Source organism: Molothrus ater, chromosome 4 (assembly GCF_012460135.2).
Source record: "Molothrus ater isolate BHLD 08-10-18 breed brown headed cowbird chromosome 4, BPBGC_Mater_1.1, whole genome shotgun sequence".
NCBI classification, from domain to species: Eukaryota; Metazoa; Chordata; class Aves; order Passeriformes; family Icteridae; genus Molothrus; species Molothrus ater.
Genome location: NC_050481.2, coordinates 53,088,612 through 53,101,045, shown reverse-complemented (window position 1 = coordinate 53,101,045; position 12,434 = coordinate 53,088,612).

Here is a 12,434-nt window from a genome sequence, read left to right as displayed (position 1 = left end):
ATTTTGTGCATAAGCATTTATGATCTTTACTCTGTTGACACCACAGAATGCCAGCATGCCAGTGGTAATCAATGGGAAAAAAAGCCATAGACTAATAGGATTGTAGAATATCCTGAACTGGAGGGCAGCCACTAGGATCATCAAGTGCTGTTCCTGTCTCAGTGCAGGACAACCCCAAAAATCACAGGATATGCCTGAGCGCACTTCCCAAATCTTTCTTGAACTCTGTCAAGATTGATGCTGTGGCCACTTCCCTGGGGAACCTGTTCCAGTGCTCAACCACCCTCCAGGTGAAGAACTTTTTCCTAATATATAATCTAAACTTCCCCTGAGAGAACTTCATGCAGTTCTCTCAGGTCCTGTCACTGGTCTCAATAGAAAATAGATCAGCATCTGCCCCCCCACCTCCCTCTGTGAGGAAACTGTAGACTGGAATAGGACCTTGCTTCAGTGTCCTCTTCTCCAGGCTGAACAAACCAGATGCTACTTATATGGTTTCCCCTCAAAACCCTTCACTACATTCAAAAATCTCTTTTGGATGCACTCTAGTAACTTTATATCCTTCTTATAATGTAGGGCCCAGAACTGCCCCCAGCACTCAAGGTGAGGCTGCCCCAGTTCAGAGCAGAGTGGGACAATCTGCCCCCTTGCCCAGCGGGCAATGCTGTGCCTGATGCACCCCAGAACACATCTGGTCCTCCTTGCTGCCAGGACACATTCAATTTGCCATCAGTGAGGACCCACAGGTCCCTTTCCACAACACTGCTTTCCAACATATCACCACCCAATCTATACAGGCACCCAGGAATGCCCCATTCCAGGTGCAGGATCAGGCACTTGTCTTTGTTAAACATCATACAGTTCCTGATTGCTCAGACATGTAATTTGTCAAGGTCTCTCTACAGGACCTCTCTGCTTTCAAGGGAGTCAACAGCTACTCCCAATTTAGTAATATCATAAAACTTGCTCAGTATGCCTTCCAGTCCTGCATCCAGATAATTTACAAAGATGTTGAAGAGCACAGGGCCGAGCATATAGTCCTATGGAACCCCACTAGTAACACGTGACCAATGATAACCTAAGAGCAAGGACTTAACTTTTGTTCATATTGTTGTATTTGGGAGTAAAATGTGCTCCATTTTATTGCCAGCTATTTGATTATGCAGAGAAAATATTCATCTAAATTACTTGCCCAGCTACTTACTCTGTTAGAGAACTATTACTACTTCTGACAGTGGTTAAAGGCATGAAAAACATTTTAAAGGAGAAGTGACCACTGGAGCTGAGAAGCTGAAAAGGAAAAAAAATTAATTCAGAAAACTTAGTTTGTGTAATAGTGCTATGTCAGTGCTTTCTTATTCTTGTTAAACAGTAAGAACAATGTAACCCTTTGGAGTCCCTAGTTGGCATTCTTAACAATGAGACTTGATGCATTCCAATGAGATTTGATGTCTTAGTAGTTCCTTGGGCAATTTACTATTGGTTTAAAAGCAGACAGTCAATATATACTCTCTAAGTACAGTACTTGACTGGCACTGAGGGTTTTGTATTACTAGAGAAAATTGTAGCCTTGTTCAAAATTATAATGAAAATCTTTTTCAATATAAAGTTCCACAGAAGAAATTCTGGCTAATCTAGATTAAAATCTCTCTTTCTTTACAGCCCTGTAATGAGAGGAATATATGTTTTCATATGAATCAAAGCTTGCTTCAGAATAACAGCTGATTGCTCCTCCCTGCCATTAGCACATTTCCTGGAACAGATTTCATCCTTACATCATTACTATGTAGATGAGACTATGACTTACACATTATTGCTGTCATTAGATATATTTTTACTTCTAGGAAGTTTTTACACAGTGTCCTCTTTTTATATTGTTGTTAATCATTTACTTTAAACAGCTGTCCAAGTCGTTTCAACTTTTCTTGTACCCTTCACTTCACCTTTTTAAACTATGTGAAGAAGTCTGAGAGCCTCATTTTCTAAAAACATTTTAAAAAGAAATTATTTTAATCTTTTTCAACTTTACTGAGTTTGTACTTTGACATTTGTATTTCTGCATCTAATTATGATACAGAAATTGCTCTATGTGGAACTCTGATATGCAGATTGCTAGAAATCTGTTTCAATTTTAAAACTTTATAAACAATTAAAGGTTTTCACTCTCTTCTTCTCAAACTTTGTTTTTGCTTATGCAACTCTCTTTTCAAAATGTTGTTTTAGACGTTTGTCCCATGGATCATGTTGCACAACAAAACCTTTTTTGCAAATGTGATACACCTCCATTATAAAATACACTTTTATGTAGACTGGGTTAAAACCATTATTCAGTACCTATTTGCTAAAGCACAAATTATAATGAAATTATATCCTGAACATTATCTAATCAATTAATTAGTTAACTAATTCAATAAGTTTAAATAAGACTAATTTAAACCTGCAAAATCAACCCCAGTGAGGAGGTGGAGACATGAGGAATAGATACATAGATGGCTCATTCCAGTCCCCTAGTTTCAGAAGTTAGGCAAAGTTATCTCATTATGTTACATATCTTAAAATTCAAACGGTAACTGACAAGTTCTGGGCTTGCCTCTGATATCTCCATGTTCTTTGAGTTATCCTTTCAGACAGAGTTCAGTGTTAAAATGCTTCTTTTTCAAACTTAAATGTCATAAATATTCATGCACAAGTTTTATTTCATTGATTGAACAATCTTATTAATGTTGTTAAGACTAATGCCTGAATCCATTAAAACACATGTACAAGACTCTGCAGGACCAGGGCATTCATTGCAGCATCTTTCGAATAGAGAATAAAATAAACCTTGAAGAATATATGGTACATAACAGAAGTATACAAATTGCTTCTCTACTCAGTTTGATAAATTCTAAACAATTTACTTTTAATCAGCTCTAAAATACTGATGTGATATGTTGCATGGGAATTGTAATTTGATAAATGGGTATATTTTAGGTTCCATATTGAGTCCAGATGGTTACAGATTCCTTAATATATCCATCCATGTGGCATTTGCACATTTGTGTATCTCAGTCTTCCTCTCATTTTTGTTTAATGATGGATTGAATCCAAACAATGCAAGATGTTCTTCAGCATGCTAAGCTTCTGTTAAGTGGACTGATAGTCAGATTGTTCTGCACAGGATCCTCTTTTATTCAGCATAGTCTATTCCAAGGCAATCAATCTCTATTTTTTCGATGATATTTAATGTATAAGGAAATGATAGCACAAAGAGCCTCCCCAATCATCCGTGAAGGAGTCTAACTTGACAGTTGTGTGCAGCATCCTTCTTAGGTTATCAATGCTATTAGACATTTGAACCAAAGTTATAGTTTTGTATATACTATATTTTGCAGGTCTGTATTTGATTGTTAAAACAAGCTGCAAATTTCAATTAACTTGGAGCACTCAGATTACTCAGTTTTTTGTGGTTTGGGTTTGGTGGGGTTTTTGTTGTTGTTGTTGTATTTTTTGTTTGTTTGTTTTTTCTTCTTGGGGGGGTTCTGCTTTGTTTTGTTTTATTTTGTTTTGGTTTGTTTTATTTTGGTTTTTGTTTGTTTGGTTTGGCTTTTTGAGGGAAAGATGAAGACATTCAGATTATTCTACCACTTTTATGTGTTCCATCCTCTCACCTCCATTGCCCCCTATTTCTTATTCACTGATAGAAGAGCTGCTTTTCTTTTGGTGAGGAAATAGAAGACTAATTAGTTGGATTCCCACCAAAGAATTCAATTAACTGAGATAACAACAACTTCCCTCAGGTCAGGGAGTCCTGTGAGACATCAGCTGAACTTTACTCTTCTAATGGAAGAAACATCATGTTCACTTGCACTCAGTTCTGAATTTGTTGGTAACCATAAAAAAAAAAAGAATTAACAAACAATAGCATTTTTTTTGGTGTGTGTTTTATTGTCCTTATAAATCAATGCTTCAGTGCTGAAGATTCACAATATGTTATAATTTTCACTGCTCATTAGACTTCTTTGCAAACACATGTAGAGTCTGTATCCTTGAGTGGTGAAGGAATAATTTGTTATGCATTCACTTTAACCACTATTCGAGCTCTGAGTTCCTCTCTTCAAATGTGGCTTTGTTAGTTTCTCATTGGAGACATATGTCACTGCCATCTCACACATCTGTCATTAGTTATAAGACCTGTCTTAATTATATGGATGAAAAAAAATTATCAAATAATACTTAGTAGTATTTATAGGAAAATTAAGTTGCAGTAATAAAATGGGTCTATTGTTAAGTATTTTGTCTCCATAATATTTTTCATAATTGTTTTTCATTTGGAAATCAAATATTTCCTTGTTCTGCATAATGATATCTTTTCAGGTCCAACAGTTCTAGTACTAGATCATTAGTTCCTGTATTTCACATTATTAATGAATTTTGTGAATTTTGAATGAAACTCAGTGTAAATTTCTGGGATTTTGAAGGAAGTTCAATGTGTGCGATTTAGCTATTTTTTACCAGATTTACATCTAAATATTCTGGATCCTCCTAATGTCAAAAATACTTCTAGAAAACAGCTTGACAGGCAGAAATTTTCAGTTCTTCTATTGGAAATTTCCATTAAACCTAAAATTATGTCAGCTACTTTTGTTACATGCAATCAAATTAAATCACAGAAAGAAATAAATATTAGTTAAATAAATAAATACTAGGGGAGGTTTTCATTATGGCTAGGTAAGTATCTTAGCTATTATAATACTTTTTTCTTCTGTTTTACTATTACTCAACTTCTCAAATACACTTGACAGACCCTATCAATATTGTTCCTGGCACTTGTCATAAATTTCATATGTATTATAGAAAATGAAAAATCAAAATTTTAAGGTATAGAATCTTATGTAAAATATTAAAAGCTATATTAGATAGTTTTGTCCTTACTGAAATTTATGTAGGATTTTTCAGAATCCTGTATTTTGCATTGTATGACATTTTAATGTGTTTCCTGATTAGGAAAATATGGAACTCATACTTCCACATGATTATTTTCATTCCCCATTATCTGAATTTCAGGATGCTGTCTTCACTTAGATGCACAAGGCAAGGATAAAGATTCATATAGTGCTAGTTCAAAGAAATGAGTTTAGAAATCTTGTTAATAACTAGATACTTCTTAAAGGACAAGGAGCACATTATCTCACATCTTTCCAAGAATGGCGCTCTGAATTATTCATCTATATGCATCACAATTTGGAATAAATTTTATAAATTTGTATTGTATATATATGGCTGTCTCTTGAGCTGATTTCCATTATGCATTTTTAAATAGCTGTTATATTTTTTTTTGACAATTCATAATTTTCTCTATTTACATATCTTCTAAGTTGCCTTCTTGTTTCTTCTTTTGTTGTTTTAAATTTATTATTTGTATGACCTTCTTTCTTTTTATTTGTGACTCCATGCTTCTTTTCCAGGTGATTATTTATTAACAGACAAAATTAAATTTTCCTTACCAAAAAAAATTCTGTTTAATAAAAAATACTTTCTCTTTTTTCTTATTGTGACAGAAAGCCAAATTATGAACACTAGAATTCAACTATTTCCAAAGAAAGTATTAAGTATTCAGTGCTTCTAGTGAAGTTTAAGTTGATGACAATTGCTTGTCCATTGCAATAGAAAAGGGATCAGCCTGCCCTCTATCCCTTTCTGACTGATGAAAAACAATGTTAGATATAAATTACAGTACTGCAGATATTGTTCTTACCTCCTTGTCTAAGAACTTTTCCCTGTGCCTGAAAATTTCCTCAGCAGTCTTTATTTAAGTATTGGACATTTAAAAAAATTCTGCAGGAAGAATTAGAAATCGCAGCTCACAGGATAATATTACAAGACCAAAAATTTTGGTCTTGTAATAAGCTCATCAACTGACAAAAAAGAAGCAGAAAGTGAACATCATTGTGTGCATTTGGCAACTCTTGGTAAGTCCATTTGAACATAGCAGTAAAAAAACAACAGGGATCAAAATTTGGCTTTTTTAAATAAATGACAAAATTCTTATCTATTATATTGCACCAAAGATATGCTGGAAGTCCTCTAAACAAATTTCTATGAGAATAGTATAAGAGATGCAGAAGGGTAAATATTTTAAATTGAAAAGTTGCTAATTTTGTGGCAATGATCCTGGTATCTGCCAACTATTAATATCAATTAAATAGATAAATTAAAATTAAGTATAAAAATCTATTGTTTACATTATGAAATGCAGCACAATAGACTTGCATATCTCAATTTCCTGGAATCTATTTTGAAATCATATCCAAGACCCTCATAGTTTTGCTGCACCTAAGAATGGATTGGAAAGAAAAAACTCATTAATTATCTGTAAGAATTTTACATACAGAAAAAAAAAATATAAAAACTCTAGGTACCTTTGTGCAGTGACAGGATGATATTAGAATGGAAGAAGAGGGATTAGGGTTTGATATTGGCTAGGTGTTTACTCAGGTTTCAATGATATGCAGACTGAAATAGCAGAAGTGAGAATTTTTTGGTGCAAATATTTTTCAAGGACTAGTTGCCCTCACATTTTCTTTCTGGAAAGGATGAACAAGAAAGGTTTCCATAGGAACCAGGTGAAAACTTAAATGTTTTGTTATTTAAATTATATATAGAGATGTCTTACTATGTCAAGAGAAGGAAGTTAGTAATATTAGAAAACCATTCAGAGAAAAGGTGGCATAACAACTTAAGAAAATAGAATCCATAAGCTAAAGAAGCACAAAACACAATGAATAAAACAAACTTATTTAGTATGCCATTTGTTTGTTTTCTTTTTAAAATTTCATTTAGTTGCATGTTTTTATTATAATTTTATGTCCTTTAAAAATATCTTCTTTTCATGTAATACAAGCCTGGGGTCAACAGAAATTATTTCAGCGACTCTGAAATTGCAAGCATTCTCCAAAGGAAGCAAAACCCTTTGACCTCCAAGGAATGCAGAGAGAGATACAGGGTATTTTGAACATTCTCCCACTTGAAGTTGCCATTCAAAAGGCACAAATCAAAGGATTTTTCTCCCTGAAGAGTTGTTATGTGGGAGGCTGTGTCAAATTGATATATGCAAAAAATCCCATAGGAATCAAGAAGGCACACATTTTAAAGGGAAAAATGACCATATAATTAATTGTGTGTCCCTTATGATACTTGATAGTTAACTAAATAATAGTGAAAACTTATTTATTTGAGAAATATGCCTGTCCTATACATTCTTAGACTATGAGAATAAATTTATTTTTACAAGATTATTTTCATTCAGTGGAAAATTGCATTATATCAACAATTCTTGTGATTATTAGCAAAAAAAGAGTACCTGAATGTCTTTTTTTTTTATACCTACTGAGACAAACAATAATGTAATAACTAGTTAGTATTATACAAATATTTCCACATTCCTGGATAATCCAGGAAGATAATGATATTTCCTAAACTGCTGAGCTCATGGTCTCATACTTAACCCAATATTTCATTTTCATATTCAATAAGTGTTAAATAAAATTTTACTAAACTGTTCATTAAATCTGGGAATATGAACTGTCTCTTTATCCACAGAAATAGAGGCACCAGCTCTAATCTCATCCTTTCTCTTACCAGCAGAATTTTATCCAATATGCATTTATGTACCTTAAGCATACAAGGGGTTTTTTTAGCCCAATATAGAATTTTTCTTGTTCTTTTTGTCCAGACCATTAATCCTTTCTTCAGATAATTTCTTATAATGGAACCATAGAACTGTTTGTTCAATACCATGACTTTTGCAAGTAAAGTCATATAATATGAATCAAAGGATTTTTCTGTGTTGGTAGGTGACCAAGTCAAACTTCTATGTTCAGAAGGATCAGTCAAGCCTATCAGAATTCTATTGAGGATGAAAAATCTGAAGAGAAACATTTTGCTCTTAGCCTCTGTCTGTGACATTAGAATTTTTTTTTCCTAATTCCTTTAGAAACTGTCAGCTATGAAGAATGGTCTGATTGACACACAGTATATAAGTAACTTTCAGTTTTACATAGAGAACTTTGTTTCTCTGTTATACAAGGTCTTTTATCCCATCAATCTAAGACATGAGATTTTGTTCTTTTCTTTGCAAAGACTGACACCCTATCTACACTTCTCATTCTCCCACTCAACTGGAAGTTGCCTGCATCTTATCACTTAGTATTCTGTTTCATGGATCTGTTTCACAAGGACAGTTCTTCCTGCTAGTTAACCTCATGCCATTGATTGATACAGAAATTGTAATTACAAAGTAGGTCCTTAAAAAGAGGAGAAATTTTGGTTAACAGACTATTTGGTATTTACAGTGCTATTTTTTTTTTTGTTGTTGTTAAATAGACACCCTGCCATTTCCTTATAGTAGAAAAGAGAACAAATGCAATTGAGACCAACATGTACATTTTGCAGTGAAATTAAAGGATTAAAAATGGTTATTTCTAAGTGGCCAAAGAATATTTTGGTCAGTGGGCACAGAAAATGAATTATTCTCTCTAATAGTATTTCTGCTCTTAGTTCTTATATTACAGAAACAAAATTATTACCTATTTTATTATCATTGTAGACATCGTTGAAGAATGCACCACAAAGTATTATATTAGGGAGTTTCTGCTTATTGAAGAGTACAAGAATGTACCAGTTTAGACCAAGAGTCTGTTTAGATTGATATCTTGCTTGTGTCTGGAAAGGAACATCACCAGATTTCCAGTCAAGCATGTTGGATGAGGTTAAAGAAAACATTGCATTTTCCCAATGTAAGGCATCATCATCTGAATCTTGGGGGAAAAAAAAAGAAAAAAGATATTCTTAAGATCTATTTTAACTTTCTATTTTGACCTTCTGTTAGGGAGCAGCAAGAGCAGGGCAGGGCAGTGCCCTCCCCAGCTGCATATGGTCCTACATCCTCTGTGTGGGATAAGCATAGCATGGATGGTGGTAGCTGCAACTTCCATTGACAGTTTCATCACAAAAATTTCAAGGTATCAGGGACAGTTTGAGGTTCATTTAGAAAACTCCAGTCCATCAGAACTGGCAGAAGACAGAGCTAAGCAGAGGTCTGAACTATAGATGAGGCCAAGTAGGGACTGGGTGTTTCTGGGTGAATGGGCAATGGAGTTGGGGTGTTTCAGAATTATATAACCTATATCCTAAAAATACCTTTTTCTTCTTTCTGATTGTAAAGGTATTCCAACTAATTCAAACGTAGGTGTCTGTATTTGTACTGATATGTTTTATAGGGCTTGGTGCACTTTATGCACTTTTTTTCCTAACTTGCTGGCAACTCATATTCTTTGTATGATGCAAAAATTTCAACAGTTAAACTATGCATCTGTCTTTATATGTTTCAAATGTGATACCTACTATTACACTTTTGTTACTTTATTCTTTATTTTGAAGAAACAAATAAAAATTGTTCTGTATTCATCTTTGTTCAGGCATTCCATGATTTTATACATGCCTACATATCTCTTTACAGTCATGTGCTTTTCAGTCTAAAACATTTTTGCATATTTAATTATTCCCTGTATTTAAGCCAATAAAAGCCTTTATTTTTCCTGTTACCCTTCTCATGATCTTCTCTAGTTCTCACTATTTCACGTCTGAGATTAGGGGATCAGTATTGGGCTGATAGAGATATTGGGTAAATAAAGAAGTTCTTCATATCTGGCAGCCATTAACTGCCTGTCTACACCAAACTTAGAGGGTAAGCTTGGTGTAGACAGGTGTAGCATAGGTGCTCAGGTGTTTAACACTTGGCACCTGAGCACCTATGTCTGTTTTAAAGCAAGGTAATGGCTTTGGTACCTCAGATATTTTTCACAAAAAAAAGAAAATAAAGTGTAAACCATAAAAAAATCCTTTTACTGGTAGACCAGAATGTTTTGGATTAATCAAGATTCTTGAAAAAGAAGGTTTCAAAGAAAAAAGTTAAATATTTTTTCAGTGTGCTTTGTTTTCTTTGGTTTGAGTTTTTTAACTTGCTTTTTTCATGAAATTTACAGAAAATTTAGTAATAAACTAACTGCCATACTATTAAGGCAACAAAATGCCTCACATTTCCAGGAGGAATGCAGATTTCTCCTCCAATTTTTTGATTATGTGTTGCACATGTCTGGTGTCACTCACCAAAGTGTTATCAAAAGCAGGTGTGAGGTAAGTGAACAGGTGTATCCTGACTATTCTAGCTGCAACTTGGAAGAGAAAACAAGACAAATTATTTATTTGTCATTTCACATTTTGCTGTGGCTACATTATCTGCTCTAAGGCAAGCAACAAAGTCCAAAACATTACAGAAGAAAAGATGTCTTGTCATCAATCACTGTGACATTTGAGATAACTAAAGCAAGTGTAGAAATCACAGGGCTTTAATCACTTCCCAGTGGACAAGAGACGTTTTAAAATGCCCACTCACCTAAAGATTCTCAGCTGGTTACAATATTGAACACAAAATACCCTAATAGTTTTGATTTAAAGAAAAGGCACTAAGCTTTGACACTATGGCAGCCAAGAACCTATGAAGCTGTATTCCATTCTATAACTGACTCACATTCTGGTGCCAAATACTGCAGCAGCTGGTGTCACAATAAGATCTTTTTTGATGGAATTCATTGGTAGGGAGTTAAAATGCAAGACCTAGGATTATTGTCTAGCAATATTTTTTCTTCTTTTTCCTTTATATCTACACCTCTAAATGACCATGAAAATTTCTAATTAGTTTGCCTTAAATACTACTAACATATATGAGGAAAAAAATAGTATATTTTCATAGTATTAGAGCATTATAATGTCTAGCATTTCCATGGGATGAACTGATGTGATACAGGAGACACCTTTTCTCCAAAAGTTTCTGTGAAACTAAATTGACATGAATCCAGAGGCAGCTTTTTTCCAGAGCAAAAGGAATGAAAACTAATCTGAAGCTATAAAACTCCTGAACTGTAAATATTTATTCCTACACTGCATGGAACTGTTTCAAAAGAGTACTCAAACTGGAATGTACAAAAAAAAATATTAAAATGCATCTTTAACATTTATTTATATAGATTTGGATGAGTATTTAGATTAAAGAAGACAACAGTTGTCTTTGCTAATGAAAAATATTTTGCCTCTTATAATGAGAGGGAAGTTTCATTATTATCTCACTTTCAATAGAGGTACCTTCCAATAATTGATTCCTTACAATTTTAAAATATTAAAGGATAGATAGAAGAAAGATTGGTCATTGTCCTCCACTACAGAAATTGTTCACATCCTTTCCTAGTCTTATAGGAGCACCTGAGAAACCATTTGGATCTTAAAATCTCTCTCAAAGATAATACATCTACCATTACTTTCCTAACAAAATATTCTAACTCCTAGAACCTAAATCTCATCACAGCTTCTGTCACGGTCTTAAGAAACTACATGAATAGTAATATGGAGGTTTTATTTCCAATATGAGGATTTCAAATATCTGTAATTTCCTTAACAGTTCATTATTGCAATTTGAATAGAATATATAGATCATAGAGACACATTACAGTTTAGGGTTAGACAGCTTTTTCTTCAGAAGATTTAAATAACTTGTTATGAGTTTTCTTACAGAAAAAAAATGGCATTTCATATTTTGTGTAAAGTTAACCCAATTTCCAAGAATTTCAAGGAACTTTGTCTCATGCTTCACTACACACCTTTGTCTTGGTACTTATCAACCTAGCACATGATATGTAATGTTTTCTAGTTTAAGAGATGTGATTTAGGAAAACATATGCAAATTAGTCTTTAAAAATCAATTATACAGGAGTATAATACCAATTTTGCAATATTAATAAAGGTCCTATGAGACAGCTCAGTTAATTTTGTTCCAAATATAGTAAATTTATCCTCATGTATTATACATTGCTTAAATTTGTGTAATATAAATAATACATAGTAGTTAATAATTTATTTATAAGAAATAAACATAATTTCCTTTTCTTTTGTAGTTTTAAGCCACATTGTTATTCATGTACTTTAGTCATGCCAATTAGCTATGCTTGCTAAGTGTAATAAAATGTGCAAAATACAAAAATTATTTCAAGCAATCTTTAAGATCTGTCAGACATATTCAGAACCACAATAATGTTTGATTTAATAAAAACAATTATGTATTTTTATGGTTTTCAAGCTCAGATTTTGTGTTCACCTCTAATATCTTTACATTCCAATTAAATATATGCATATACATACATACAGAATCAACCAATTAAAAAACCTCATCTCAATATATGATGAAATGGAGGAGGTAGTTAGGAAAAGAATTTAAACTATCTTTGATAAATAATTTTGGTTTAAGATCCTGTCAGAGCAGTGAAAAAAGTATTCATGTGTGGATGAATGTCCTGAAACTCTTTTTGTTTTCGTTTAAATACCAGTGAGTAACTTTTAGATGG